Source organism: Motacilla alba, chromosome 1 (assembly GCF_015832195.1).
Source record: "Motacilla alba alba isolate MOTALB_02 chromosome 1, Motacilla_alba_V1.0_pri, whole genome shotgun sequence".
Classification (NCBI taxonomy): domain Eukaryota; kingdom Metazoa; phylum Chordata; class Aves; order Passeriformes; family Motacillidae; genus Motacilla; species Motacilla alba.
Genome location: NC_052016.1, coordinates 31461624 through 31489579, shown reverse-complemented (window position 1 = coordinate 31489579; position 27956 = coordinate 31461624). Strand labels below are relative to the sequence as shown.

Sequence of the window (27956 nt, the reverse complement as noted above, 5' to 3'; positions counted from 1 at the left end):
GAGTGGTTAACACAAATGGCTGATACAGTTCATTGCCAGGTGAGCTGGAAGTTGCCATCAGAGTCCTTGAAGAAGTTGTTTCCACTTGGCTTCACACACAGAAAGGCAACTTTGGTTTTTTCTTTGGTTTTTTTTTGGTTTTTTTTTTTTCTTTTTTGCTTTGGCAAAGGTTGACACAAATAATCTGACTGGTAAGATGATGTGAAAACAAGCATCTCTTGAACACTGCACATGTTAGTCCCTGTTCTTATGGTAAGATTTTATAGATGCTGTGGTGAGCAAAGACTCGTGTGGCCAGAGAGAGAGGGAACTTAGGAGAAGAGTTTTCAGTCAGAAGAACATTGGCTCTTCTGCAGCAATAATCATAGAATCATAGAATGGTTTGGGTTTGAAGGGGTCTTTAGATCACCTAATTGCAGCCCTTCTGCCATGGGCAGGGACACCTTCTACTGGACCAGGTTGCTCAAAGCCCCATCAGGACTGGTTTTGAATGCTTTTGGGGATGGACTGTTCACAGCATCTCTGGGCAACCTGTACCACTGCCTGACTAGCCTCATCATAGAGAATTCTTCCTCATATCCAGCTTAAATTTACGCACTCTCTCAGTTTAAAGCCCTTACCCTTTGACCTATTTATGCCCTTGTAAAAAGTCCCTGACCATCTTTTTTGTCAGCCCCATTTAGCTACCAGAAGGCTGCTCTGAGGTCTCCACAGAGCTTCCTCTTCTCTGGGCTGAATGACCCTGGCTCTTTCAGTCTGCCATCACAGAAGTGCTCCAGCTCTCTGAGCCTCATGGCTCTCCTCTTGACTTGTTCCAATGGAATGGAAAACCACAGAGTCTTGCTGCTTGGCTTTACTTAGAGCACTCCCTTTGCTTGTCAGGGTGCTGCCAGCTTCCCCAGATTTTCCTTCAGCAGGCCTGGCTGTTGTGGTAGCACCATCTTCCATTTCCCAGTCACTGGTGTCAGACAGCTGTGCTTCTGAGGTGGGAGGAGGCAGCCAGCGAGGAGCTGGGAGTGTTGGTGCTCACCCCACTTGCTGTCATTGCATTGAAGACAAATCCTACGGGACAGCCCAAGGCAGTGGGGGCAGTAGAGCCTTGCAGGAATCCTTAACTGTGGGAAAGAGGGAGAAAATGGCTCATGGTGCCCCACCTACAAGTGGCTCCACGCAGAAGGACTCAATGAAGCTGTATTTTTAACACATTTGGGTATAAATGACCCATTTTTACCTCTGCATACATCATCTGCATCATCCCTTCACTTCCTTCCTCTTTAAGTGATGTGTTATGCATAGATTTGTCATTTACACTCCAACTGCATTTTGCATTATTACATTTTAATGATATTTGAAGTTCTTGCATACATATTTGAGTTCCTGATATAAATGAAAAAAGAGAAATAATCAGCATACTTGGTTTATCTGATGGCATAAAAATGTCCTATCATAACTTTGGCAATTTCTTGAGTAAGACCAAGCACAAGATCAAATACTAAGAGAAGATCCAAGTACATCTGTCTATCTCAATGTCTCTAAAGTTAGGGTTGTTCAAAGTCAACAGCTCAATTTTGCAGTTTGGCACCATGTGTACCTCAGATCAAAAAATATTTAACTCTCCCCACTCTCCTCCTTAAGCTTTGTAACTTGTGGTTTGGGTTAAAATGAAACAGAGGTCTGAGTGGTCCTTGACTCTCACTATTTTTTTCTAAGAGAACATCTCACTTATAAACAAAGCATATTGGCTTTGTTTGAGGGTGCTCTGCGTGATCCAGAGGGTCTAACCTCCTCCATCCCATATCTCATGCCGACTTACAATCTGTTATAATCTATTAGGAATCTTGAGGCTTGAGGGCAGAATTTTGTGTGGGGATAAAAGATGCTTTCATGTTGGTGCTATGGGATATAAGTTTTTTTTTTTTAATTCTTTCTCTCATTCTCCCTTTCATGAAAATTCATTAATCTGTGACATTTAAAGACTCTGTCTGAGAGGTGTCTGGAGCAGCGGCCGGCTGCATACATCAATAGTTTCTCAGAGTCTGGCACTCTGTCAATATTTGGGGGCCTCAGTAGCAGCACTTAAATGCACTGCCTGCCTGCCTGCCGTCACGCTCTTAGCGTGCCTGTAAGAGTCTGAATGAGGGGATATTAGCACGACGAGTCCTTTCACAACTGGCAACACTTTAGAGACAAACTGCTTGGTAGGTATCTCTCCTCTTCCCTCCCCTCCTGTTTTCTGGCATGTCTGCTTTGTTTATCTGATGTGATTTATGTATTTACACACAAATATGCATCCTATGAGGGGGCATCATAAATCCTGAGGCTAGAGGTGGTATTACGGCATTATCTATATAACAATGGAAAGGGGCTGAAGCTGGATTTGGACCCAGAACCAGATTAAGCTTGGGTTGACTTCTGGGCCAGTTGAGTCAGGAACAGAGTTTTGTTTGGATTTCATGGTGCCAAAATCTTTAGAGTTCAGTTCCAAATAATGAGGATCTTGGACTAAAATATTACAGGAAGTGCTACTGTGGCAGTATTTCAACCAGCTCCAAACCAGAAGTGGAAAACAAGCCATTTCAAGACTTGGGTTCTATTCAAATCAAAACTGTTACAGCAGGTTCAGAATCCAGACCTTCTGTTCCTTTTTTAATCCTATCCCACTGCATAAATTGGATTCACAGCTGAATATTACTCTGGATTATCCATGAAACCTCCCCTTTTCAGAGTTAAGAAAACCAGGGAAGCAAAATGCAACATTTTATTTGTTTCTCTGGTGGAATGAGAAGTACAGTAAAATAAATTTGAACTTGCATATGTTTATTGATATCCTCCTTCTCCCTTTTGTTTGGTTGGAGCATTATGGCTACAGAGCAATCACTGTATTTTATGATACCGCCATTTTCAGTTTATTTTCTCTTTACACATTGTGCTTTACCTCTTGCTTATTATGTTGATGGCTCTGAAACCAGGTTGTCTAGAGAAGTGAAAGGCCACGATGTCTGGAAGTTTGCATTGGCTTTTTAGAGCTGACTTGTGGACAGAAATCAGGCCATGAAACTCTGTCTGAATCTTTCTATTTCTAGGTCTCCTCAGAATACTATCTTTTTCGACCTATTTTATACATATATACTAAAAGGAGATTAAGGGATGTAAGCAAACTAAGCCCTCCCATTATGAACATTTTCCTGACTGAATTTTGGGACCAAATTCTTAGACAAATATTTGAATCAGAAGCTCTCTGAAACCACTTCCTTATCTTTCCTACTTTGCAAGTCCAGTAACACCAGCCAGTGTTCCTTAGCTGTGACCACCAGCCCATCCTCCAGTGCTAGCTTGAGTTGACAACTTCTTCATCCTTTTCCAATAAAGTTCAAAAACCTTTTTCTCAACAAACTTCCCCTGGTAGCACCTGCAAAAATTTGGCATGGTAACAAAATAGATAAAATTATTGTGTTAGAGCTACCTTTCAAGAGTAAGTTGGCAACAAAAATAGCTAACTACCATTCCTCAATAATTTCTTTGTTTGTTTTAGCACTGTCTCATCTGATGCCTTTACCTTGATTTTTCCCTTACTCTGACTACAGCTGCATATGATCTCCATGTTCCTGTTTGTGTCCCAGAGCACCTGCAGTTATAGAGCATTTTGTCACCTGTTGGAAAAAAAGGAAAACCCTGTAAAAGTTTACAAATGTCTCTGCAGAGGCAGTGAGTAACAAGGGATGCATTTATCCCTGCTTCAGGCCAAGCAGCAGTGCGAAAATAAACAGGCTGAAGGCTTCTGAGAATGCTGGAGATGCATCTGGCTAGATGGCAGCAATGGCCAATAAGTGCTGTCAGTCGACAAGGAGGAGGATTTCTTTTGAATGACAATAACTGCTCCTTGAGCATGGTGGGGGGGACACGTGTGTGCTGAGGGGAGTGGTGGCCTGCAAGTGCTGCCCTTGGACAGAGCAGGACTGCCTTGGCACTGGCCGGCTCAGGCTGTTCTCTCCCAGCCCCTCGCAGGAGCCGTGGCTGAGGTGCAGCCTCAGGGCTGGGAAATGGCAGTGGGGTCTCCTGGAGCTGAGCAGCAGCCTCAGGGATGGAGAAAACTAGCATGAGGTTAAAGCTGCCATGGGACTCCAGGACTCTGGGGACACCCATGATCAGGCCCCTAGGGCAGGAATTCTCATCCCATGTGCTCCGCAGTTCCGTCCTTCTCAGTGTGCGCTTTGCGCTGCCTTTCACAGTCTCAGCAGAGGAACGCACAAGCTTAGCGTAACCCACGCACCTTTTGTACCCAGGGAGTACATCTCAAGGCATAATGGGGCACATTTGAATTCTGTCCCCAATGTTTCAAAAACGTGACTGACTTTATTGTCGGTGACAGCCATGTATGCTGTGAGAAACCTCCCCACCCCCAGCCTCGAGTGCTCTATGTGGAAGTTGAAGAGTTCATAGTATTGCAGTCCTTTCTGTTTCTGTGCTGTTTATTTTCCAACAAGTTCCAGTTGTCTTTCTACTAATCTGGTCTTGTGAGATGCATGGGGTCCTCAAAAGAGAGGCAGGCACACCTCTTCCCTGAAGTCCCACGGCTGTTTCCACCTCTCTGCAGATACTGAACTTTCATTTCCCATTCCTGCTGGTGACAATTGCGTGCCTAAAGCCCTGCACAGGGAATTCGAAGGTTGTCTGTGAGGCTTTCCACTTTTTCAAGCTCTTTAAATCCAACTAGTCTTCCTTCCCTGGAGGGAAGAGAGGATTTGTCCCCAAGCAATGGGGGTGCAAAAGTGCTGAGGGGATCTTGGGGCTCAGGCTTCATTCATTACATGTCCCTGTTGGTTCCTAGTAGCTGTAAACGAGATGCTTTCTTTTGAGTGCTGAAATGGATGAAGCAGGAAAAATCCAGGCTTACTGTCCATTCATATTTTACATCTATTAATAAGTAATTAATTAAAAAAGAAACTGATATTCCCATAATGGGCTGCTAAATATATGTGAGTGCAACTATTGGCATTAAAAAGAGATTTGACTGCAGTTGAGGAGTTATTTATATTTTAGTAAATCATGTAGGCCCCAGTTGAGATGAGCAGTCTCATCATTGTTTTAGGCACTGCACAGACACACTGTAGGAGGTGCATGTAACCCCAACAAGCTCAGAGACTGCACAGACAAACTGTGGACAGGGAGACCACCATAAAGAAATTAAGTAATAACTCACATTGTGTGCAAAGATGGGGGCTGAATCAAGAAGGGAATGCAGATCCCCTGCTTCCCTATTCTTTCATTAAGTCTAGAGCTGGTTGACTTACAATTCAGCCCTTAGATTTACATCTGGGTAAAACTGTTGAGTTAATTTTTTAATTTGCTGAAAGGTGCTCACCTCAGATATGGGAAAGCCAAAATTATGCAAGGAAAAAAATAAACAAATTTAAAAAAAAAAGTTTTGGAAAGCCAGAAGATTTTGTTTTGATGTATCTAAACAAGGTTTCTGGTTTTGCTTTGATATTTCCAAACAGGGTTTCTGGTTTTGTTTTGAGACTTAGTCAATTTTAATTGAAATATATTGAACACAAACAAAAAAAACCTGACCCATTTCATTAAACACATAGGTAATTTTTGTTTGGTTTTTTTCTCCTTTCCATATTCTCAGTTTAGTAGCTAGCCAAATAAATCAGCTATTTGCACAACTGTAGTTCTAATTAGAATGTTGGGCCCTGGGGACTTGGGCTATATATTTCAATACAGTACATATTTATAATAGCAAGAACCCTGCCTGGTACACCATATATAATAATAGCAAGCAGTCAAGTGCACTGGGGAGATGGGGGCACTAGGGAAGACCAGTGCCTTTTAGCTCTTTAGATTTTTACTTTCAGTGGTAGTTATATTTTGGAGGGTATTGCTTGCAAGATAAAATTTGCATTTATTTGAGCAACTCACAAATGGGATTCACTGCAAAACTATCATTAAAGGGAAATAATGCAGAAGAAGGAACAAAGGATACGTTCTCAGCCAAGGCTGACATGCAGACACTTTCAGAGATCCTCGACACCATAGGAAAAATGCTGTTTTCTCACTCTGCCGTGGCCTCCCAAAATCCTGAAAACCAAGCAGTAAGGTACAGGGGCTGCTCATAAAGTGCTCTGACTGTTCAGCTGTATTTTTGTCTGTTTGCAGTGTTTCTACCTTGCAAGCAGTGTAGTCATTTCTGTGATCATTTCGGTCTAGAAGCAGTTTCTTCTGTTCCAGTTCAAAGCTGCAGAGCCCATTTTCTGTGAATAGCTTCCAAGGAGGAGGACTCTGGCGTCAGGTATTCCTGATGTGCTTTTTGCTTGTGCAAGTTTTGCCACTCTGCTGTAGGTAGCTGGTAGGAGCTGAAGGAGTCACTTGAAGTATGGCTGTGTGTTACTCTTCCTCATCTTCTTTTAACTGATCTGGTTTGGTGTTTTCTCCATTTGCATGTGTCCATGAGCAATAAACCCATAAATTTATTCAGCCTTATAACCATGTTAGAGAATCTCTAATAGTAGAGGGCAAGATGTTTTTTTCCCAGCACAGCCAGTGTGGTATTCATCCTGCTTTTTTCTTGCAGTGCAGCCTGAGCTCTGGCACACAGGGTACTGTGCCACTCTGTCTGCAGTGCCGCATACTGTGATTTGGCAGTGGTGATGCTCCCTCCAGGTGATTTCTCTGCAATGTGCAGGGCCAGTGCTGGTTTTGGTGCTGCTCCAGTCCCAGCTGAAGGGCTCAGGTGTATTTCTCATATGATCTTCATGTAATGAGACAGATTTCTTCTTATGAACCTGTAGTGGGTGTGTAGGGAAGGAATATGCCTTAGGATTGCTAGGCCTTGACTGCCAAGTCAAAATTTACAGAAGTAACAGAATTTTCTGAGTTGGGAGGGGCCCACAAGGATCATCGAGTCCAACTCTTAAATGATTGGCCCACACAGGGATTAAACCCACAATCTAGGTATTACTAGCACTATACTCTAACCAGTTGACCTGATCTCAGGGTCAAGTCCTTGAAGATTAGGATCAGGCTTTCTAGTGGAGAATTCTTCAAGTTTCACTTTCCTTTGACTGAAGAATTGTCACTGTACAATGCACCAGTCTTGGTCTGATAGTTTAGCTGCAGAATGACACCCAACTAGGGAGCCATGGATAAAATCCAAGAAATGAGACTTGATCAAGCCCTCTCTGACTCCCCACAGGTATGCTTTGATGAGGTTGACTTTATGCAGACTTCTGAAAACATCTTTTGACATTTTTGAGGGCCTCATTTTACTTAGTCCTTACCTTCAGAAGTCTGGAGCATTACTGGACAAAACAAGGATCTGCTCCAAGCTGTTAGATTTCTTTCTCCGTTACCTCCCAGCTGCCCCATGTAATATATGGCTGATGGTGAATATCTGAGGGTGAATAAAGCACTGAAATGGGTTGGAGAGAGAGGTGGTGGGTGCCCCATCCCTGGAAGTATTCAAGGTCAGATTGGACAGAGTTCTGAGCAAGCTGATCTGCTTGAAGAGAGGGGTCCCTGCTCATTTTAAGAGGGTTGGACTAGATGACCTTTAAGGGTCCCTTCCAACTCAGGCAATTCTATGATTATGATTCTATGGTAGATACCACAGGATTCAAGGTAAGTGAGAATGTGGTAGGAAAAAAAAGGTAGATAGGATGGATGGGGCTGGAGACTTGATATGGGGAGCTGAAAGTAGGCTGCAATATACAGGAGGGTGGTCAGGCATTTTTCCTGAGAATATAACATGGAATCATGCATATAGGGGTCTGCCTCTACTACTCTTTCTTTGTTCAGGAACTCCACTATTAGATTCCAGTGGTCCTAGCACTCAACCCAAACATTCCCATGAAAAAGAAATACAGGTCCTCCTGATGTTGCTGCCAGTGGCCTGGGGTAGAAAATTGTGGAGAAGTGAAATTTTTATTTCTGGTTGTTGCTGTTCTTTTTGTGCACTTACTGCTACAGTACCAAGCAAAGGTTTGTCTAGACCAGGGCTCAGGGCTACTTATTTTCCTGATAATCCGTTTCCTTTTGCCAACAGCAGTGGCTTATGTGGCTAAGTCAGAAGGGAATGCTCCCATCACAGGCAGCCTCTTTTCTATGATCTTCATTAAGCTTTGGGCCATTAACTCAAGATGCGTGATTATTTTGTTTGTTCGAACAGCAAGACAAGCAGAGTCTCCTCTGAGTGTTTCTTTCAAGCAAACCAGCATGACTGAAAACTGGGAGCTTGCCAGAAAGCGTTACGTGAGATAGAAGTGGCAGGTTCATCTTAGTGTGGGCGGAGAGGGAGCGATGTACCCTCTCTTTTACTACTTCAAACATGCAGTGTCCATATGCCATAGATGAATTGGTTTATGGATGGAGAATGAAGGATACTACTCCATCTCCTTCGTGCAAACACTGAGTGAGTGCTGTGGAATATAGAATCCGAGGGATATGAGTATCAGCTGTTGCTGCAGTCCAAACACACAGCATCAGCATGCAGTATACTGTAGACAGTACCGTTTTCCTTCTTTATATTTAGTGTTAGTACACAGAGCCAAATACTAAAAGGGGGGTGGGTGGGTCACATGATGAAATTAATACCATTAATTATTTAGAAACAATCAAAGGAAATACAAGACATCTGGCTTTAAGCCCAAACAACTCATGGCACTGCTGTTGCCTTGTAACCTCATCAGCTCTCAGTCCAGTCATCTCTCTTCTTTCATTATGAACACAGGAGATGCTTCCCTCCTACCCCCCCCTTCCCCACCCCTCTTTCCTGCCTTATTTCTGGCAGCTTGGAATACAGATCACAAGACTGAACTATATAGTTTACTGATTTTGTGTGTATAAACCCTGATTAGTTCTGTGGTGAAAAGACATCCCCTCACATCGTCACGCTATACAATAGTGTTTGATTAGCTGTGTGTTGCAGCCATAGGTCACGTTTTTCTCCTCATCTTGATATTGGGGAGTAGCTGCTGTAGGAGGAAAAGGCACTGTTGGTGCTGTAGTGCTAAAAGTCACCAAACACACATGTTGCAGTAGGCTGTGCACAACATGCGGTGAGAGACAGTTCCAGCCCTGAAGAGAGGAGGGTCTATGTAGGCAAAAAACTGGAGCAGAATAAACATCACAGCAAATGTTGTGAGAGAGACATTGTGCCCATGATTCTGCAAGAGGACTGTGGCAGACCCAGTCCACTGGCTTTGGCATTCACCTCCCCCTGGCTGAGGCCAGTGGTCTTATCCTTCATAGCCGTGGCCAGGCAAGTTTTTCTATCAGACTGATCTTTCAGTGAAAATTCTTTTTCTTGAAATGAAAATTTTCTTGGGGAATAACTGTTTTACCCAAGAAAAGTCAAATAAATATTTGCCAACTGCTGGTTCTGAAAGACTCATTACTCTTGTTTTCCCCCTCCTTTTTCCAGCTTGTTGAAGAAAAAATTCTGTTTTGGTTATCTGAGAGGTGTATTTTTGTGGAAAGCCCTTCTCATGAGGAAAAAAGACCCACTTCACTGATTCTTCCAACTCAAGAATAGAACATTTTGGAGTCCTTTTCCCTCAAGTGATTATATCATCATGATAAGATAGTTCCATTGTCTCTTCAGCTCAGTCTTTCTTAGTATAGATGATTTAATACAGTTTTATTGTGAGTTCTCATCTTCCATAGGCAAATTAGTACATACAACTTCCTGAAATGGTTTTATCGGGACAAAGCAAAGTTTTTGCTGGTCATTCTACTTTTCTGTGCATTGGTGAATGTGGGCCCATTCTGATGGCTCAAATGCTGATGTATTCAAGTCATTCTCATTACATCTTTGTCTGTGGAGAAGCACTTTCATTTTATTTCTTTTCTTGCTTTAATCTGAAAAGCAGAGATTCACTGACTGTTCTTTTAATGGTTGTTGAGAGTTGCTTTGAAGAACTCTTAGTTTATGAAAAGGCACTGAGACTTCTGTCAAAGTAAGCATCTCCTGGCAGTCTTTACCTGCTCTTGACTATTATTTTGAAGATGCAGATTCCCAATTATCTGTGAAAAGTATTGAAATATGCTTTCTTGGTTCTGGGAAGCTTGCTTTAGACTCCTGCTCTCTATTATTTGTAGTGTTCCATAGCCTACTCTTGTCCTCAGGAACGATGGCATCAGTTGAACATATTGGGTGTGATTTTTCAAAATATGCAGTTACCCACATTTGGTTCCTTCTGCATTCAATGTGTATTAACACTACATTCAACAAAGGCAGTTAGGCCTATGCAGAAGGCTTTAAAAACTGAAAATGAAACCCACCTCTTGAACTCTGGGCTGTTTGCAGGCAAGAACATATGTTATGAGTGCTTCTGCTGCTTTTCAGAGTGTTTGTTAAAGGTGCTTAGACTCTTCTCTGAGTAATGGAGTAGTTAGTTTTGATGCTATGATAGATTTGTTTATTTTATATTGTCCCTTTAAATTTATCACATAAAGGTGTTTTATCTCCTGGAACTAAATGTAAACAGAAGTTCTAATAAACTAAAAAACTCCAAACAAACAAACACACACAACAAAAACAAACAAACAAAAACCAAACAAAAAACCCCACCCCACAACCTCTTAGATTAAGCTGTTCCAAGGTTTAGTTTATTTTTTTCCTTATACTAAAGCCAGTACTTTTTATTTCATTTTCATTATATGTAGTCATTAAGTACAGTTTCTTGTTTATATAAAACTTACAGTTTTATTTTCTTTTTTTCTTCTCTCCCTTGTCTTTTCCCTTTCCTGACATCTGCATTGCATGTTGATGTCAAGAGCAGCAGTAGTTGGCAGTTTTCCTCAACTTTGTGAGAGAGAGAGAGATTGTGTTGGAATGAAACCTTGCTCTGCGTACAGCCTGCTTGAGATGCAGCATTGAAAGGTATAATCTCATTTTCTGTCTTGAAACCAGAGATGAAAACCACAAACAGGTAGAAATCCTGGTGCCAAACCACCTGTTGAGTTGCAGCCGAAAAGCCTTTGGCAATACTTTCCTCACTGTATCCAGTTGGAACAGTTACATGGCTGATTCCCACAGTATCTGTCTGTACCTGCGAGTTTGGTAAAGAGGCTAATTCATTGGAGAAGATTGGGATTGAAATTCAGTTAGAGTTAGCATGGCAAAGAATCTTCTGCTATTAGTCTCGCTTTTTGCCTGGAGTAGCCCACGTTGCCTGTACAACTCAGATCAGCATTGAAAATACCAATCCTGAAGTCACATGCTGTGTATTAGAGAGAAAAATGAGATTTGTTGAAACAGCTTTATGTGAAGTCCAGATCTGCAATAGCATGATATCCTAGAGGTCAGAATTGAGGTGACTGGATGAAACTGTGAAGACAAAAGTTGTGAAATACCCTGCCAGCAGCATCAGTGCTTTATCTTTTGAGGGTATTACAATTCAGAAAACCACTTGAAATCAAGTTAAAATGCTATCCTTGAACTGCTATACATATGCTCCCTGTGTACTCATTACAGAAACAGCCACTGTGTGTTAATATGGCATTACAATTTTGGACTCCACCCACAAAAATTAATAACATTCTTCAAACAAGAGTGATGTAGGATGCTGACACATCTAAGCCCATATGTTCTTGGACTTGTGTCCTCCAGTGCATGAGGGAACTAGAAATCCCATAATTTTTCTTATATCCTGTAAAGCCATGCTGGTAAACTAGTAGTATATAAGTGCTGGCAGGCTGGCAGGGTTTGGACCATGAATAGCTGAACAGTAGAGCCATATTTTATACTTTTACATGCTCTTATGTGTCCTGTTCTGTTAGTGGTACTAGTTGACTTTCATGGGTTTGCACAACCATAATTTAGAACAGATTTGGGCCACGCTATTTATATTTGTGCAGATTGCCTCATGTTTGTGAAACAATTATTTCCTGTGGATCTGTAGCATTGTCCAGTGTTGCAAAAAGCTTTTATATGTATATATGACTGGTTAAAACATGAAATGTGTTTTGAAGCAACATGACAAAGAGCAGTAAAATCTGCACAGTAACTGAGCTTTACTTGGCTGCCCATTTAATGTCCAATTAATGCGGTTACTTTGCTCAGAAGTCTCTCCAAGGCTGAATAAGACATGCTGTGGGCTTGTAAAAGATGCAGTTTTTCCCTGAATTTTCTAAAGATTTCCGTTACAGATGCTACAATGACATGAGGACCGTGTAATCTGTATCTTTAGTAGCAGTAACAATGCAGGGTGGGAAGTATATCCCCAAAATCTGAAGGTGTGAATTCTAAACCATCAGTGAGCTGTGTGAGAATTCTATAGAGTAAAACCTAATTTTGTGCTGAAGAGGAACACTGTGAACACCCAGCATAAAATAGAAGATGTTCTGTTCTCTACTGCACTATCTTGAGCCAAACTTGGGATCTAAAAGCCAAGCGAGGTTCTTTCATCACCAGTCATAAAGATGCTGTAAGTCAGATTGTCCCCTCAGGCTATATTTTGACAATGTAGTAAATTGAGCTTTGAGAACTTTCTACCAGATCGAGAACTCTGTCACCTCTAAATGCAAAGCACGGATCCATTATAAATTCTCTGATGCAGTTTTAAAAATATATTTTGATGTGTTGACTTCTAGCAGCAAGCTCTGTGCCTTATCTGATACCTTTTGTTCCTTGCTGTTAGCGTTAACACATGTAAGGGCTGGCAGGAATGGCATCTCGTGCCCTCACATGATCCAGGTGAAGTCTGTACTGTGGAGTTCTACATTAGTGCATTCTGTTAAAGTTTCAATGATAAAGCACTATCAACTCAGTTACTTCCCTGCATTTTGTTGTCTTTCTCTTCTTCCCTTAGTCCTGGAAGGTGACACAAGCATCAGGAAGTACAAAACTTGATTTATGTTGCAAATGGAATCAGAAAATGTCATGGATTTTGTATATGTGTACCAGCACTTCCAATCCCATGAACTGTGTTGAAGAGAGTGAAAAAACCCAAGTGCTGTTTCTTGCGCAAAATGAAGACAGGGCACTACAGAAAAAGTGCATGGCCAAATTCCATTTGCCTAAACTCTAGAGAAACTAATGAACAGGCCAACCTTCAGAGTTTTGATTTGAGGATGAGTTTGGCCAATATTAAAATTTGTCAAAAAATTCTTATTGTTTTCTTCTGCCTTCCTCCCCTTTGCTTTTCTCTGGGTTGTGATGAATGTACCTTGTCCACATCTTGTGACAGTGACTGACACTGAGCTTTGTGTTTAAAGCCACACTAGCACAATGAATGTCTTTAGTAAATTATGTTTCAGAATTCTTCCAGTGAATCTGCAGTTTGGAAAGGCAGAGCTGATTGCAAAATCTTCAATTTCAGAAATGTTCTATATTTGAATGTAAATGGTTTCCTTGACCTTGGTGTGCCAAAATGATTCTCAATCTGAGGATCTTGGTCTCCTAAAAAGAACAGGGGAAGTGGAGGGAAGAACTTTATAGTGAGATTTCTGACACTGCTATGTTTAAAACTTACTGTTTCCTGGAGTTTTAAGAAGTTTTCAATTTATTTTCCTTCCCTCTCTAACCTAATTAATTTTTAGCGATATCCCTAGGAATGTAATTTATAAGACAAATTAATTACATTAGAAGTTGCTGTCGTGGTATAAGCCCCCTTGTTTAGGGTAAATTTAAAATGTTTCTGTGTTCTTTCCATCTATAAATACTAATCTACCAGTGACAGTCTGTTTTCTTTGTTTTTCAGAAAATTTTGTTGTCACTGTTGAAAATAGAAAAAACATGGAATTTAAAAAGGAGAAACATTGCTGTAATTTAGCTGTGGCTAGGAAAAAAACCTTCTGAAGTGGCACTAGCAGAGAGGTAGGGCTCTTTGCTTTGACTTTTTTGTCCTTAAAAATACCCTTTGTAGAAAATAGTCAAATAATAACTAGTAGACAAGACAATAGTTTTCCACTTACTGTAAAATAAAAATATTCATCCTCAAGAAAGAATTTTTAGGAAGGAAAAGCACATACCAGTTGCATTGCTCTGTTCAGGACTGTCCCAACTGCAGTGTTTGTATTGGTGAAGCTGCTTAACCTTTTGAAGCCCGTGAATCCTTGTACTTTACAGCATTTTTTTTCATATCCATGCAACCTACTGACTTCAGCAAGCTAGTACACACATTGTACCTTGGGCTTCCTGGGCTGTGCATTCTTTTCTGAAAGATTAAGGAGACACGAGGGGTAATTGCTGCTCCTGGTAAAAGCAGTAGGCGTTTTGAGAGCAGGAGCAAGTTTGCTGTAAATTCAGGCCAAAATAGAAGTTTGGAATTTATTTGGATTCCAAAGTTTCCTGGTAGCATTGCAGCTAGGTCCTTATTCCTGAGGTTGGATAGTGACACTGACTTTCCTTTACACAGAGAATGAAATGCCGAAAATAGCTTAAATGGGGATAAAACCAAGTATGGTGCATCTTTTGCTACTTTTGTTTTGACTGGGTGGAATAATCCAAAGAAGACAACTTCGTTCATAAAAGCATAGTAAACATAGCAAAACATCCCAACATAAATACAGCAGAGTATCTAAGCCAGTATGTAAATCTCAGCTTGTGCTCTAGTGCCTCTGCCTGGCATGGGCTTTCTGACCCCACCATGGCCAGGTTCCAGCTGCTCACCCCCTCCCTCAGCAGGATATGGGGAGCATCTTTTGCAAAACTGTGAGGAACTGCCTGGGAAATATGTCTCGGGAGATGATAGCAGGGAAAGGGTGTTGTGCAGGGAGAGTATTTTGAAACACTGGATGCACTTTTTTTAGTTTTCTATTTTCATCTTGTGTTCCCAGCTTTTCTAAAGGAATCCTAAGTAATTTCAAAACAGAATTACTTCACTAGCAGTTGTGTGGCCCTCATGAATATGGTGAAGCCTGACACTCCCTGTCTCGTTTTTTCTGGAGGTGTTCGACACAATCTTACAGCATTTTACAGATCTTCTTTCTATGTCCAGATAGCATTGTCTTTACTTAAAGATAAGGTTCAGAGGTAAATATAAAACATTTATTAGGTCTGCTCTAACTCTGACTTTTTCTTTTTTTTTTTTTTTTTTGAGATGCTACATTATTTTCTTTTCCTTACACAAATTATAGCAAACACAGTGCTATCCCACAGTCCCCAGCTTCAGTTTCAAAATGGATCAAGTTTAGGTTCTGACATAATTGGCAGAGTACCATCGTTTTTCTACCCCTCCCTCAATCTGGGCCATAATTGTGGATATCCTGTGGACTGCAGCCCAGAGACTGCCAGTGCTGGGAGCATACAGAAGGGAAGAGATGATGGCAATAGCTCTGTAGTTTGACCTGACATTTGCATTGTTTCTCAGTCGCTCAGTGTGATGAGGGGAGCAGAGGGTTTGGCATGAACTGTAAGAAACTGGCCATGATTTGGAGGAGCAGTCTCCCCTGCCTGGCTCTGATGTTATTAGTAGGTGCCGTTTGCACTTCAAAAAAATACGATACAAAGAAGGGGTATTTTAAATAAAGGAAAAGAAAGCAAATAGATAGAGAAAGTCATACTCTAGGTAATTCCACTGCTTGCAATGAGGTTTCACTGGGGATAGATATTGACCCCATAAAATCCCTGGGTCACAGACAGCCTTATGACAGACCCTGATAGCTTTGTGAAGACAGATTATGTCAAGCCCTCAAATTTGGAAACATAGCAATTCCTCTGTAGTACGATTGCAAATGAACACCCATTTGGAGATTGCCAGCATTATCACAGTTTGTCAGGGTGATCTCACAGCCCACAAAGCGCCGTAAGAGATTGCTTTACAAGTTCTGAAAGACTAGAGCGTTGAAGTATGTGACACTGGAATGATGCTTTGATGCCTGGCTTTGTCAGTCAGCCAGACAAATAAATAATATCCAGTGTTTTTATTAGTGTAAAGCATAACAGGTAATAAAAATGTACAGAGACACACTTTCTTGTTGCAGCTACAGGGAGCACAGAAATGCATGCTAAGAGAAAATGTGATGTGTGAAAGTCAAACCCCTCAAACAAGCAGTTGAGTGTATGGGTCAGTAACTTATTGCTATTTCAGCAGGTACTAGTTAAAAGCATTAAAATTATTGCATGACTAAATGAAACAGCAGAAATATTTGGCATTCTAGGATTTTGGTCATCTAGAAAAGCATGAAAACATATATTCTTGTAAAATAAGGATGGAGTGTTAAGGGCCTGGGCTACAGAAACCATGGGCTCCTCTCATGAGTTGTGAGAGAGAGCAATGTAGGAGTGCACATAGGTAGTGGCATGGAATTAAATAGCAGAAGAGTGTAAAATCCAGCCTTTATTTACAGCCTGGAATTGTGGAAAAGCTTTTGGGTAATATGACACACTCAGATTTTTGTTAAGAGTTTCAGATCTCTTAAAACTTAAGAGATCAATGTGAGAATAGTCTACAAGCATGAAATTGGTGTTTGGGACTCTGTATAACAATTGAACATTTTAGGCTACCCTTTTCCAGATTTCTTCCACATTCAACCCAGATTTCCACAAAGGATGTCTAGTCTGAAGACCATTTGTGGAGCCTCAGATGAAAACTATTTGCACTGGTAAACAGTTCCAAACAAGGCAAATTTGTTAATCTTTGTGCTTTGATACAAAACATTGGTAGGTTTTTGTATATAGCAGTTTTCCACCAAGGATGGAACATGGATCTGATTTATGTCAATTTTCAACCTTTAGACTTTGTGTAACAGAAGGTGTAAGATGTGCATTTGTTACTCTCCTTCATTCTTAGAGAGCACAAAGTTGTAGTAATGTCAGATCAGCTACAAACCCCTGCACCTCAGATCCGCTTGTAGTTAGAAGATGATCATCTGCATTTATCTCCCACTTGTAGAGCAGCTTACACTTTGTCCTTGACCCTGGAGAGCTTTTGCCCCCATTTCTCCATCCATAAGGGCAGCAGAGTCCTTATGGGTACCCAGGCATTAGTTAATGATTGCTTACACAAACCTGGAGAAGCTTGGCTGAAAGACCTGGTATAAGGGCATAGAATTATTATGACTATTATTAGGTGAATTCCTAAACCTAGACAATGTATTTGCACATGTAAGTAATTACGATGCACTTCAAGGCATTCTGTTTGTAATGCTTTGTAATGCTTTGCTCTCCATTTCCTACAAATCAAATTACTCAGGGATAGATTTGATTTCCACATCATTTTGAAAATATTTTCTTTTTCTTTTTTTAATTTCCTTTGTATTAATTTTTTTCAAAGTTCAAAACACAACCAACTGTGACTAAATGCATAAACCCAAACAAAAAAACCCTAAAGTATAACAAAATTAAAGACAGCCTAAGATGATAGGCAGCAAACAATGTAAATCATACCTAACAAATGTGGTTGTAATAATATACCTTATCCATGTCTGATCCACTAATAACAAATACTTACTCAGAGAACAAATAACTCATTCTTCTTCTCAGCGAGAGAGAGGCAAGACCAAAATTCAAATTGTATCTTACAGTCTAAACAAATATGAAAAACCTGCCAAATCTTCTTATAGAAATCCCAACAGTCTTGTATTTTCTTGGTATCTTTTGGGAGTAAGGAGACTGGGAGGAGGGGAAAGAAAGGCCAGCTTTTACTGGAAATGTGTGTCCTTATCCTGTAGCTATTCCATGAGAATTCCTTGGTGCCTTCTGTTGAAAGGTTTCTCTTGCAGGTACTGGATTCAAACCAAAACCTGAAGGGTTATTTTTAATAACAGCCTAGGGTTATTTTTAATAATTTGGTATTTTCTCCTCCCTCATAAAAAGTTTCTTCAGAGTGTTGGGTTGACAAACAGATTACAAGTGAACTCTGGTCAGTTTATAAAGTTTGTTACAAGAATAAATGCTGTTATTAGAAATTAATGAATGCTTTCCTTTCTCCCTCATGTCAGAAGAGGCTTTTGACATTTTCACATTTTTCCTTTTTGGTTACATAAGCAATTAAGCAATTATTTGCTTAACAGAATAGCACCGTCCTCCCTGTCCTACACTGGGGGTGTGACACCATCTTCCCCCGGTCCCTTCCCTGTCGTGGAGTCAGTCGGGTTTGGTTTAGTTCTGGTCCACAAGTTGCCACCGGTGGTAATTGGCACAGCTGCTTCCCAAAGTGGGAAAAGGCAGATGTGCAGGTATCTTGCAAGCCATGGATCACCTTCCCTGCCACACAGAACATAGGTGTTGTTTGTGACCAGGTCGCAGCTCAGCTAGCTGCAGGGCCAGCTTTACCACTTGCCCCATCAGTGTGCGAGGAGCTCTGGCCTCACTTGCTGCTGGAGAAAGCTCATGTCTAATGATGTCTAAAGAAGCTGAGTACTTTCCCTCTCATGTTAGACTTTAGGGTTTAAAACAGTTTTTCTACCCCAAAGTTGTTTTTGTCTCATGTCTCTTCTGTTGCCATTGTTGCACCTCATGTTCCTCACTCCTCCTCTGTGGGCTGTGGTCCTTGTGAGGAGAAGAAATTCAGTCCTTTCCCTGTGTGTGCTGGTGAAATCACTGCCTTGCAGGGGCTTTGTGCTGGGAGGTGTAGAAAGGTGTCTCTTTGTGTCTTTTGATTTTGCCTTGAGGCCTCTTGTAATTCAGCAGCACCCCCCCAACTCCTTGCTCCTCTCCCACTGTCCCCATATGTCCCTTTAGCTGCTGGTCTACCCAAAATGCCCCCTTGCCATGCCCTGCCTGGGGTGGTCCTGCAGGGCTATTCTCTTTGCCAGAGGGGTTATGGTTCATGAATTTTGCAGTTTTCAGATGATGCTTCTAGTCCCTGTTATTGCTTATAGTTTAAAAGGTTCTGTTGGCTGGGTCCAGGCTGCCTCCTGCAAAGATCCTCTGTCTAATACCCCCAGATAACATGCGCATATAAGAAACAAATGGGAGATGAGTGGGATCACTAGAGTGACGTAAGGTAAGGAGGCATTTTTAGAGCCTCTCATATGGTATTTGGCATCATGAACTTCAGTTTAAATTCTATCAGCAGCAATTTGCTCTTAAAACCTAAGCCATAGAAATTTCTTAACATCATAGCTGATGAGAAACATGCCTTAAAAATGTGAGCCAAGATAGCTGGTACAGTGTCATGTCCCAGTGTGTAGGATCCCAGATTACTGCCACTTAAGCTGTTTTGGGGTTTTTTTTGTGTGTGTTTTTTTTTTTTTTAAGGAATACCCAATTCTGCAATCATGACTTCCAGCAAAGATGTTTTCTTCCCAGACCAAAAATGTGAACCTTATTATCTGGAATGTAAAATGTAACAGAGAAGTGGCTGTACCAGCTGCAGAAAGAGAGATCCCAGTTTCAGATACAGACCAATCCCCTAGCAGTGGGCTAACAGCATCCACCTCCTTTTGAGTACCACTGAGAAAATCTTAATGCACTTTGTGTGTATTTTCTTTGAGATTCTTTTTAAATGTCAGATGCTAGGCCTTTTTTCCCTATTCTTTTGTATAAAGTCCTGTCAGGGGAAGGAGGGGTTTGGGAAAAGGGAAGGTGTTTATAGAACATGTTCTGAGGGGCTATGCCGGGCAAATTGACTTCTGTGATACATGGGCTTAGGAGGGAAATGGGGTAATGAGAGAAAAAATGAGAAATTAATGTATAGGCAGAACCTCAAAGGTCAGAATTAGATTATATTCTTTCTTTTCATAGTAAAGTTACCTGCTTTATGAAGCAATGTCCTCAGTATTTAGCTTGTAATATTTTCATAAGAATGCATTCCTATTTTCAAAGAGACAAAGAGCCCAGAACATGGTTTAGGGATTGGAGAGAATGTATATCAGTTACATATGAATAACTGTTCCTTGTACTGAAATGAAAATTAAATTTTTGATACTGCTGTCATTCTTTGATTGAGAGACATAAAGCTATGGAATGAAGCTTGCAGTGCCTGTCATTTAGTTGGGCTCGGCTTCAGTCATGTTGGCCAAACTATCAGAGAAAATTAGGCTTCTGAATTTAACTTTCTAACCTCTTGTTTGTAGCACTGCAGCACATCACTGCGCTGCCCTGTAGCACAAGAACTGTTCAAAGTATTGTTCTGAATTTGAACTGGTGGTATGCTGGTCCAGAGCTGCACTTTGGCACCTGCAGTTAATCCTTCCAGGTCAGGATAGTAGTTTAAATGTCTCTTGACATCTTGTGTCTTGTCATGTGTTTGCATATCTCTCAACCTGTCCATGATTAGGGTTGTTTAAATGGTTTTGGATTTTAAACTTGTTAGATCTTCCTTTAAAAGTCCCATTCACCCAGTCAGTGTGGAGATGGTGCCTCTGCTAGAGCCCCACGAGGGTTTCCAGTTGTGTCTGCTTTCTGGATTCTCACAGGGAAGAGGTGGCATGAGATTTGTTCAAGGAGGCTGCATTCATTTTCAGTAGACAGATCTCCTGTTGCACAGTGATAATGTGGAACAGTTAAGGTTGCATTTATTCTGCAACAGCTGAACTGTAACCCCCAGTAGCAGAAGATTGGGGTCCATGTAAGCAGGAAGGGTTTGCTTATTTTTTTGGAAGACTGTGCCTTAAGATACAAAACCTCCTCTACATCACAGCCCAAAATAGTGCATTGTCCCCAGAGGGTGGCAATAGCAGATGTTTGTGAATGGCAAGACCAAGCCTCCAACATGATCAGCAGAATCATTCTCAGTGGAAATTTTACTTCAATGTGATGAAGGGAAGTGAAGCACCATTTATTGACACAACTGAGAAGTTTTACACTCTGCTGGGTTGTGGATAGAGAAGAATAGTAAAACAGCTTCTACCTGGCATGTTATCAGTCCAACGACCAGTCATAGGGAATTCAGTCATGCACAATGCCTGCACACTAGGGAAAGTAAACTTCTGTAATATGTAGCATAGTCATCAAACTCTCTGTGTGCACATCTAATCTGTGCAACTGTTTCCTGGGTTCAGGTCCAGTGTGAATACAGGTAAACATTATTGCTTCCCATAATCATGCCAGTGAACCGCAAGAATGGAATTACAACATCTTGGGAAAGCATCAGAACAAACAGGCACATGTTCTTCATCCTTCCATGCAGTCACCATGTATCAAAAGCACAGACAGACAATACATTATACATGTATACATCATACATGAGGGCAAAAAAACCAGACTATACTCCATGCAGCCATCACACCTTGGAAATAGACATAAAATGTTATGTCAATATGAATACACAGCTCCTAACAGTCTAATAGAATAGATCATACCACAGCCAGGTACATCTGTTCTCAGCACTAACCATTATCATTACCTTAAAACACTTAAAATCACTGAGCTTCTTCAGGTCTGGGGACAGATTATAGCAGGAAGAATCTGCTAAATAGATTTAGCAATGTTGCAGGCAGGGACCTTGACTACATTAAAACGATACATTTTACATCTCAAAGGCTGTAGGCTGTTTTCAGAGGCACAGTCTGAATAAAAAATGACACTAACACAGGATAGCAATTTCTTTATCACTGTGTAAATACGGAGCTTGAAACCCTTGGACAAACAACTGTGCCAAACTGGAAATTAATTTGCCTGTGAAAAATCAGGTTTGCAATATATGGCAAGTCATCAGCCATCCTGTGTTCTTGTCAGACTTCTGCACAGGCTGGAAAGACTGAACTGTGACTGGACTTCAGACTGTGTGGCTGACAGAAAGGATCAAATCTCTCTTCTTTACCGAAAGAAACAAAAGAAATAGCATACTTCTCCCTGTCTCTCTGTGTTCACATGCTGGTATCTGACTGCTGTGAAATGTGAGATATGGGTTCTTGCAGAGACTGTCTGTCATGAAAGCTTAGAGGAGCTTTCAAAAGCAAACAAACAAAAAACCAGTTTGATATGCATGCAGCAGTGACTACTAAGGTGGTAGGCTGCTTCTTGTTTAAGACTTGCTCTGGAGGAGCTGCTGAAGAAGGTATGTGACTGGTTCACTGCCTGGCTCTTCAAAAGAAATGAAAGTGGAGATGGGGAATAATGACCATGATAGAAATAAATGGATGTAATATTATTTTTGATGATGAAAATTTCTGGAAGATGCAAAAGAGAAAAAAGGAGAAGACATGCATGTTTTGCACACTAGCTAAGAACAGGTCCAAAGAAATAGGTAAAGGTTCAGCCTGTATTCTCATACTTATTGTCAGCAAATTGTTTTAGCTTTATGAATGGCCATGAAGATATAGCTCCTCTGGTAGAACTTCAGTGTGTAGTTCCATACACATCTTCACCCAGACTAGGAATTCTTCGAGAGCACTTCAGCTATTCAGAGGAAAAGCAAGAGCAAATACACACAGAAGGCCATCCTGGTCTTTAATCAAGCTCACTTTTTTTTGTACCTAGTTAAGGTACAAGAGAGCTGAGATCCCTTCTTCCACACTGTCATCTTTTCCATATCTCCCTCCATTCTGTCTCATGGCACAAATTTCCGAGGCATTAAGGCTATGAGGAGTTTTGTGTTTCCCCACAAAAGAGCAGGCTGGGTGTGTGGAATCCCCTTCCCCATTTTGATAAGGTGAAATGTCCTTGTTTTCACCACCTTGACCTACCGTTTGTTAAGCTGTTTTTCCTGTGTCTGAAAGGCCAGATAACCTTCCCTTGCAAGGTCCTGAGAATGCTTTCTGGGGAGGGAATCCTTACCTTAGGGATACCAACATACCATGCACACAATATGTGGAGGTCCCCAGAAAACTGCAGTCAACAGCCAAGCTTCTCTGGCACAATCATTCTCTCCGTGCTAAAGGACAATCTGTCGCTTGCTTGGGCGGCAGTCTGAACCCATGCAGTTATATCCCTGAGAAACTGGTGGTTAATGTGTACCCCTTACCACCCTTTACTTCCCATGGGAAGTGTACGTCTTTTATCATGTCTTCTTAAATATAAATAAAGAGCATAAAGCACATTTAAAAAACCCCTGCCAGAACAGGAAACAGTATTGCACCCAGTTCTGACTCGGGAGAAAAGGAGTAATTCATGGTAGTTATGTTGCATGGCACACTCAAAGCAATATCCAGGTGATGTTCTGGTGGCAGGGCCATGGTCAGGGAATCAGGCCCAGAGCAGGACAGGTGATTACCCTGGCAGTTGGGAAGGACAGCTTATGACAAGAAATAACCCATGGTATATATGCCTGTTCATTCAGCCCCAGAATGGGGATAGGTGAGATATAATCTTTTTAAGAAAAAACAACTAATGAAGTTGCCAAGAACAGATATTTTATAATCTGTGCTAAATCTCTGCTGGAAAACATGAACAGCAATGAAACTGAGAAGACACTAAAAGAAATTCGGGGCAAAGTGCCAGACGCCCAGACGGAAGCAGAATGTGGACCAAAAAGCTTGCGACAATTGGGTAATTATGGTTTATGAATTTCAGCTTTAATCTGTAGTTCAGTGAGTCCTGATTAAATATCTGTTAAACACAATTAAAGTTTGTTTTTGTATTTCACCGTCTTGATCAGAATAATTAGAGACTGCGTGTTTCATGTCAAAAGTAGCAAGAGGAATTTTAGTGAATGAACATCGTTTTTAAAAGCCATTTGTAGCACCAGCTGTTGGCATTATTTTATATTTTAGTGTTATCAGCATAAAGATGGGTCCTCTCAATGCTGAATGCTTTCCAGCGGGGCTAAGATTCCGGGAAAGGCGTGATACAGTCGGAGCTGTGCCGGGCCACGGGGCTACGTGGAGAGCCTGGGCTGGGACTCTCTTGCTACAACGTGAGACTGCGCACTTAAGCGGTGGAGGGTGAGAAGTGCTGTGAACGGGTCATGTAGCGCCCAGCCTGTGCTTCTGTGCCAAAGATGTTTGAGATAGCAAGTGCAAGGAGTGATAGGAGGGATCGCTGGAGAGGGCACGGATCTGATGAGCTGCATTTGGATTCTCTTATCACAGCGCCTTATCGGATGCTCTGTGTGTCCCAAGGGTAAGGTGTTAGAGTGTTAGCCCAGAATGATAATTGGTGGCAGCGTTATGAGTGTTTTGGGAAGGAACCCTTCAACTGTGTGGTGGTGCCTTAGCAAAGGCAACAGGCTGCAGTGATGGCCCTATGCAGTTACTGAAAAGGATGGGTTTGCCCATGCCAGCTGCTGCGAGCACTGCGTGCGTTTGTCTTCATCAGAAGCAATTGTATTTAACTGAGGAGAGAGGATAAATTCTACTAAGTGTTCCTCAGAAAAATAGGGGATAAACGTTGTCGTGGAGGAAAAGCAGGATAGTTTTAAATGAAGGAGAGGCACACTGAGATACAAAGCTCTGTCTACAGAAGCTGTTTTTTTTCCAAGAACCTGAAATGCATCTGAATGTCACCTGAATGTAGTTAGGGTGTATAAATAAATCTGGGGGTGGGGAGAGTGTGCACGGGTATATGGCTGACCTGGTTTTACCCTTCATCTGTCTCTTTATACCAGCAAAAATGAATCTTCAGACACAGTTAGTGGTGCCTGAGGAGGGGGAATAAATTTCAACTATCATAAACTAAAAATTGAAAATACCTACTAAAGAGACTTGAAAGACACTGCCAGTTTCTCCTCTTGAGAATGTGTTTTGCTGCTCTATTGTTTAGTTTACTTCAAATTATATGGTTCCTTTGGCCTCTACAGTTTCAGCATTTTTGCTGAGTGTCAAAAAAAGGAGAAATGCAAGTGTCCTGTGTGGAGGAGACAGTCTTCAAGCACAGGACTGAGACCACAGTCCTACTGAGTAGTCATCCATTAGTAACATCTCTCAGTCACCAGTGGCCATGTGGAGGGTCTGTGTGGCTCATTATCATCCTGCAGAACCACTTCATTTGCTGGCAGCTTAATGATTCAGTAAGAGACTTGCTCGAAAAGAACAACTCAAAATTCAACAAAAGTATTAGCTTATCTATAGTTTCTTTAGTTTTTTTTAAAACACTGGTCAGTTTCTTTGTACTGTGTCACTTACCTTTCCAGCTAAGAGGGGAAAAACAGTGCCAGAGAAAACAGAATTTCTAAATTAGCCTTCCAATAAAACTATAGATCTATTAATTCCTAAGTGAAATCAAGGTTACTGGTGAAAGAGTTGAACAGAACTAAAAAATCAAAGATACTTTGGAAGACAACATCAAAGGCATATCAAAATATGGTGGTCTCTTTATAAGCTGCAAGCCCTGAAGAGATGGTGCCCCTAATAGAGCTGAGGGAGAAGGGATCAAAGCGATGATCACATGAGTCTTTAAAGTAGAAAGAATATGTGGAGTGAATCTATGAAGAGACAGGTTTTGGATGAAACTTGCATAGCAGTGGGATCGTTTATCACGTCTTGAAGCCGGGGTACAGTACAAATGATCAGATTTCACCAGGGAAGGAGGTAAAAGATGTTCAATTCAGAAGAAGAAAACTCAGACCAAATTTCTATCAGTAGAATGACAATATCCAGGTTTAAATATGTGTATATTCACATATATGTGTGTAAACAATTGCATTTTTAAAATGTATATTTTATTAATATTAGCTATACTCACTTTTTTTCAGGAGGAATATATTCTGGTGAAACACAACAACATCAATGGTATTTGGTTGAGAGCATGTGGGTTTTTTTATTTTTACTTCATAAAGTTATAAGGAGAGCAGAAACAGAGTTAGAGCTTTTCTGTTATCTTCTGTTACATTTCTGAATTACTCTGATTTTCCCTTGGAACCAGCTGCTTAAGTATATCTCATCAAATGGCTGAGCTTGTCCAAATCCACTACCCTTATGTCTGAGATTAAAAATAAAACAGGGCAGTGTGTAGGTCTTAATACGAGTTGCTTTATATGGGGGTGGGGAAATGGAAATACTGATTTGTAATTCAGTGTGTGTAGACCTTTCACAAAGTGTATACAAGCCCAGTGGAAAAAAAAAAAAAAAGGAGCTATTTGTTCTTTTGGCAAAGGTGTATGTAGTTCTTCCACAGAGTTTTATACTGCGCCTGAGGGTCATTTCTCTTTTAAAGAAGCACTGACAGCTGTGATGAATGGCATTACCTGGGAAGAGGGAATATCTAGATGTTTAAACAGATCAAATTTCTTCTTATAGAAGAGTAAACATTAGGTCACAAATCTGACTGTTCTATTTTCATGGACAGTCAGGATCAATTGTATGCTACTTAAATGTGAACTGGAAAGGCTTAAGTGTAGCTGCATGCTAACATTAACAGAGGAGGGTAGTTCACAACCTATGTACGTTGTCACAGCTATCCTTTTCCATGAAGTCATGGATGAAGGCCATGTGCCCATGTTGAGTTGCTTCCTTGTCAGCAGGCGAGATTGCCCGTCCATCACTATTATCTACAACGCGGCCCATTACCTGCCAGCCAGTAAACATCTCACTCTTGCCATCTGCAGTGAATTACAAAGTGACTGGAAGAATCAGGATCAGTTTGCCTTGCAGAATGATTGTCAAGTTCATTTTCATCTTTGGACACCCTTTGGAAGCGGGAAACATGGTGACTGGGATGGGAAAAAGATGATGTCCATTACCCTCAGCTGTGCAAGCTGACTGATGCTATTTTTTACATGCCTTGAAATTTTCACAGCTTGCAGGTGAAATAATTTCTTTTATTCTTGACTGGCTGTATCATTTGTGATAAATAGTGGTGCCATTTTCACATGAGAGGACAATGTGTTCCCTCATTCAGGAAATATTTTTTTAATAAAAACATTAATTGTACTCAGTACAAAGACATCTCCCATTGACAAAGTTCATGTCCAGCCCATCAGTGATGCATTCAGAGAGGAGGATAGTGTATTATAGTAATTTTTGCTGCTAGCATTTTGTCAGTCAGTGGGGTTCTTTAAAGCTTCCAGGTAGCTTGACAATGATTGTAAACCTTGTTGTCACTGCATGGGCTTACAGTGAATTTCAAGCATCTGCCTTAGGGAAGACAGAATCTATTTCATATGGCTGTTAAAGGAAAACATTAAATAAGTAGAGTAGATCAAGAATCTGTCAATAATCCTTGGTATAGGGTCTGTTGGTAATGTACAGATAGATTAGATGTCCTGCTGTTGGTAGTGGGAAGGTAGACAGAGGAACAGGAGTGTTTGGAAACAAAAGCCATTCTAATGGCTCTTCCCTTTGCCTTTCAGGACACATCAGGTTTGTGCAGAACCTGGGCCTGGGCTTGTGTGTCTGTTCTTTTCCTTCGGCCTCTTTCTCTCAGCAAAATGCAGAGTTAAAAAAAAAAATAGAGTGATATGTGTTTGGTATGTCAGCCAATGGCCACATGTGCAGTGAGGAAATTTTCTCTGAGAGCTCCCAAAGCTCATAATCATTGTGCAAGACATAATTATACTCTTTTAGAAATCCAGATCGGTCCGCAGTAAGAGGAGGATGGGAGGGAATGTTACAGACGGATTTTTACAAGTGTATGTGTCTCCTTTCTGCAACAATTTTGGTCTTAAGTGCACTTGGCTAAATTCTCATTCTCCCCCGGGAGGGTTACTGGAGGGATTTCCAGGCTTTTCTGTCTGCCTGCAGCAGGCTCATGGGGAGCAAACACGCTGACTACCATTCTTTGCACCTGCTTCAGAGAGGGGCAGCGTACACTCCCAGATGCTTGCCTCAGGGTGCCAGCAGGAATGGGGGAATAGGAGGAGGCTGGCACTGCTCTTCAACAGACAGTCATCCCCCTTGGGAGTCTGGAGATGCCAGTGGGCACGATGCACCCAGGACTTCAGAGCTGAGCAAGTGCTGATGACAGTGTTATACCTGATCCCAGTCAGATAAATAAACAGGTTCAGAGAAGAAAGCTCTCCTGAATCTTTTTTTCACTCTCATAATGCTTCAGGAATAGCTGGTATTTAGCTCTCTGTAAGAGAAGAGCCCAGTGCTCTGTTTTAGAGAGCAGAATCAAATTAAACTGGAGAGCAACACCGATTTCTGGGTTTAACCGTTTGCTTATCTGAACTAATCATTGTTTTTTAGGCTTTGTTCCTTTTTTTGTTTTACTTTTTGCATGATCATTTGAATTGCAAACAACATTT

General features: G+C 41.2%; 1 protein-coding gene across 45 annotated transcripts in view; it reads left to right on the top strand.

Moving 5' to 3' along the window:
- ZBTB20 (zinc finger and BTB domain containing 20) overlaps positions 1-27956 on the top strand; it is a 478730-nt gene that overhangs the window by 302437 nt on the left and 148337 nt on the right. For 32 of the 45 annotated variants that reach the window (XM_038149265.1, XM_038149587.1, XM_038148821.1 and 29 more), the window contains one exon: positions 10782-10882. The exons of 9 other annotated variants lie outside the window; for them this stretch is intronic. The gene's annotated coding sequence lies outside the window, so the exon portion shown is untranslated. Of the gene's footprint in view, positions 1-10776; positions 10883-13703; positions 13820-27956 lie in introns of all 45 variants that reach the window. 4 more of the 45 variants (XM_038147826.1, XM_038147668.1, XM_038148427.1 and 1 more) reach the window with 2 other exon arrangements.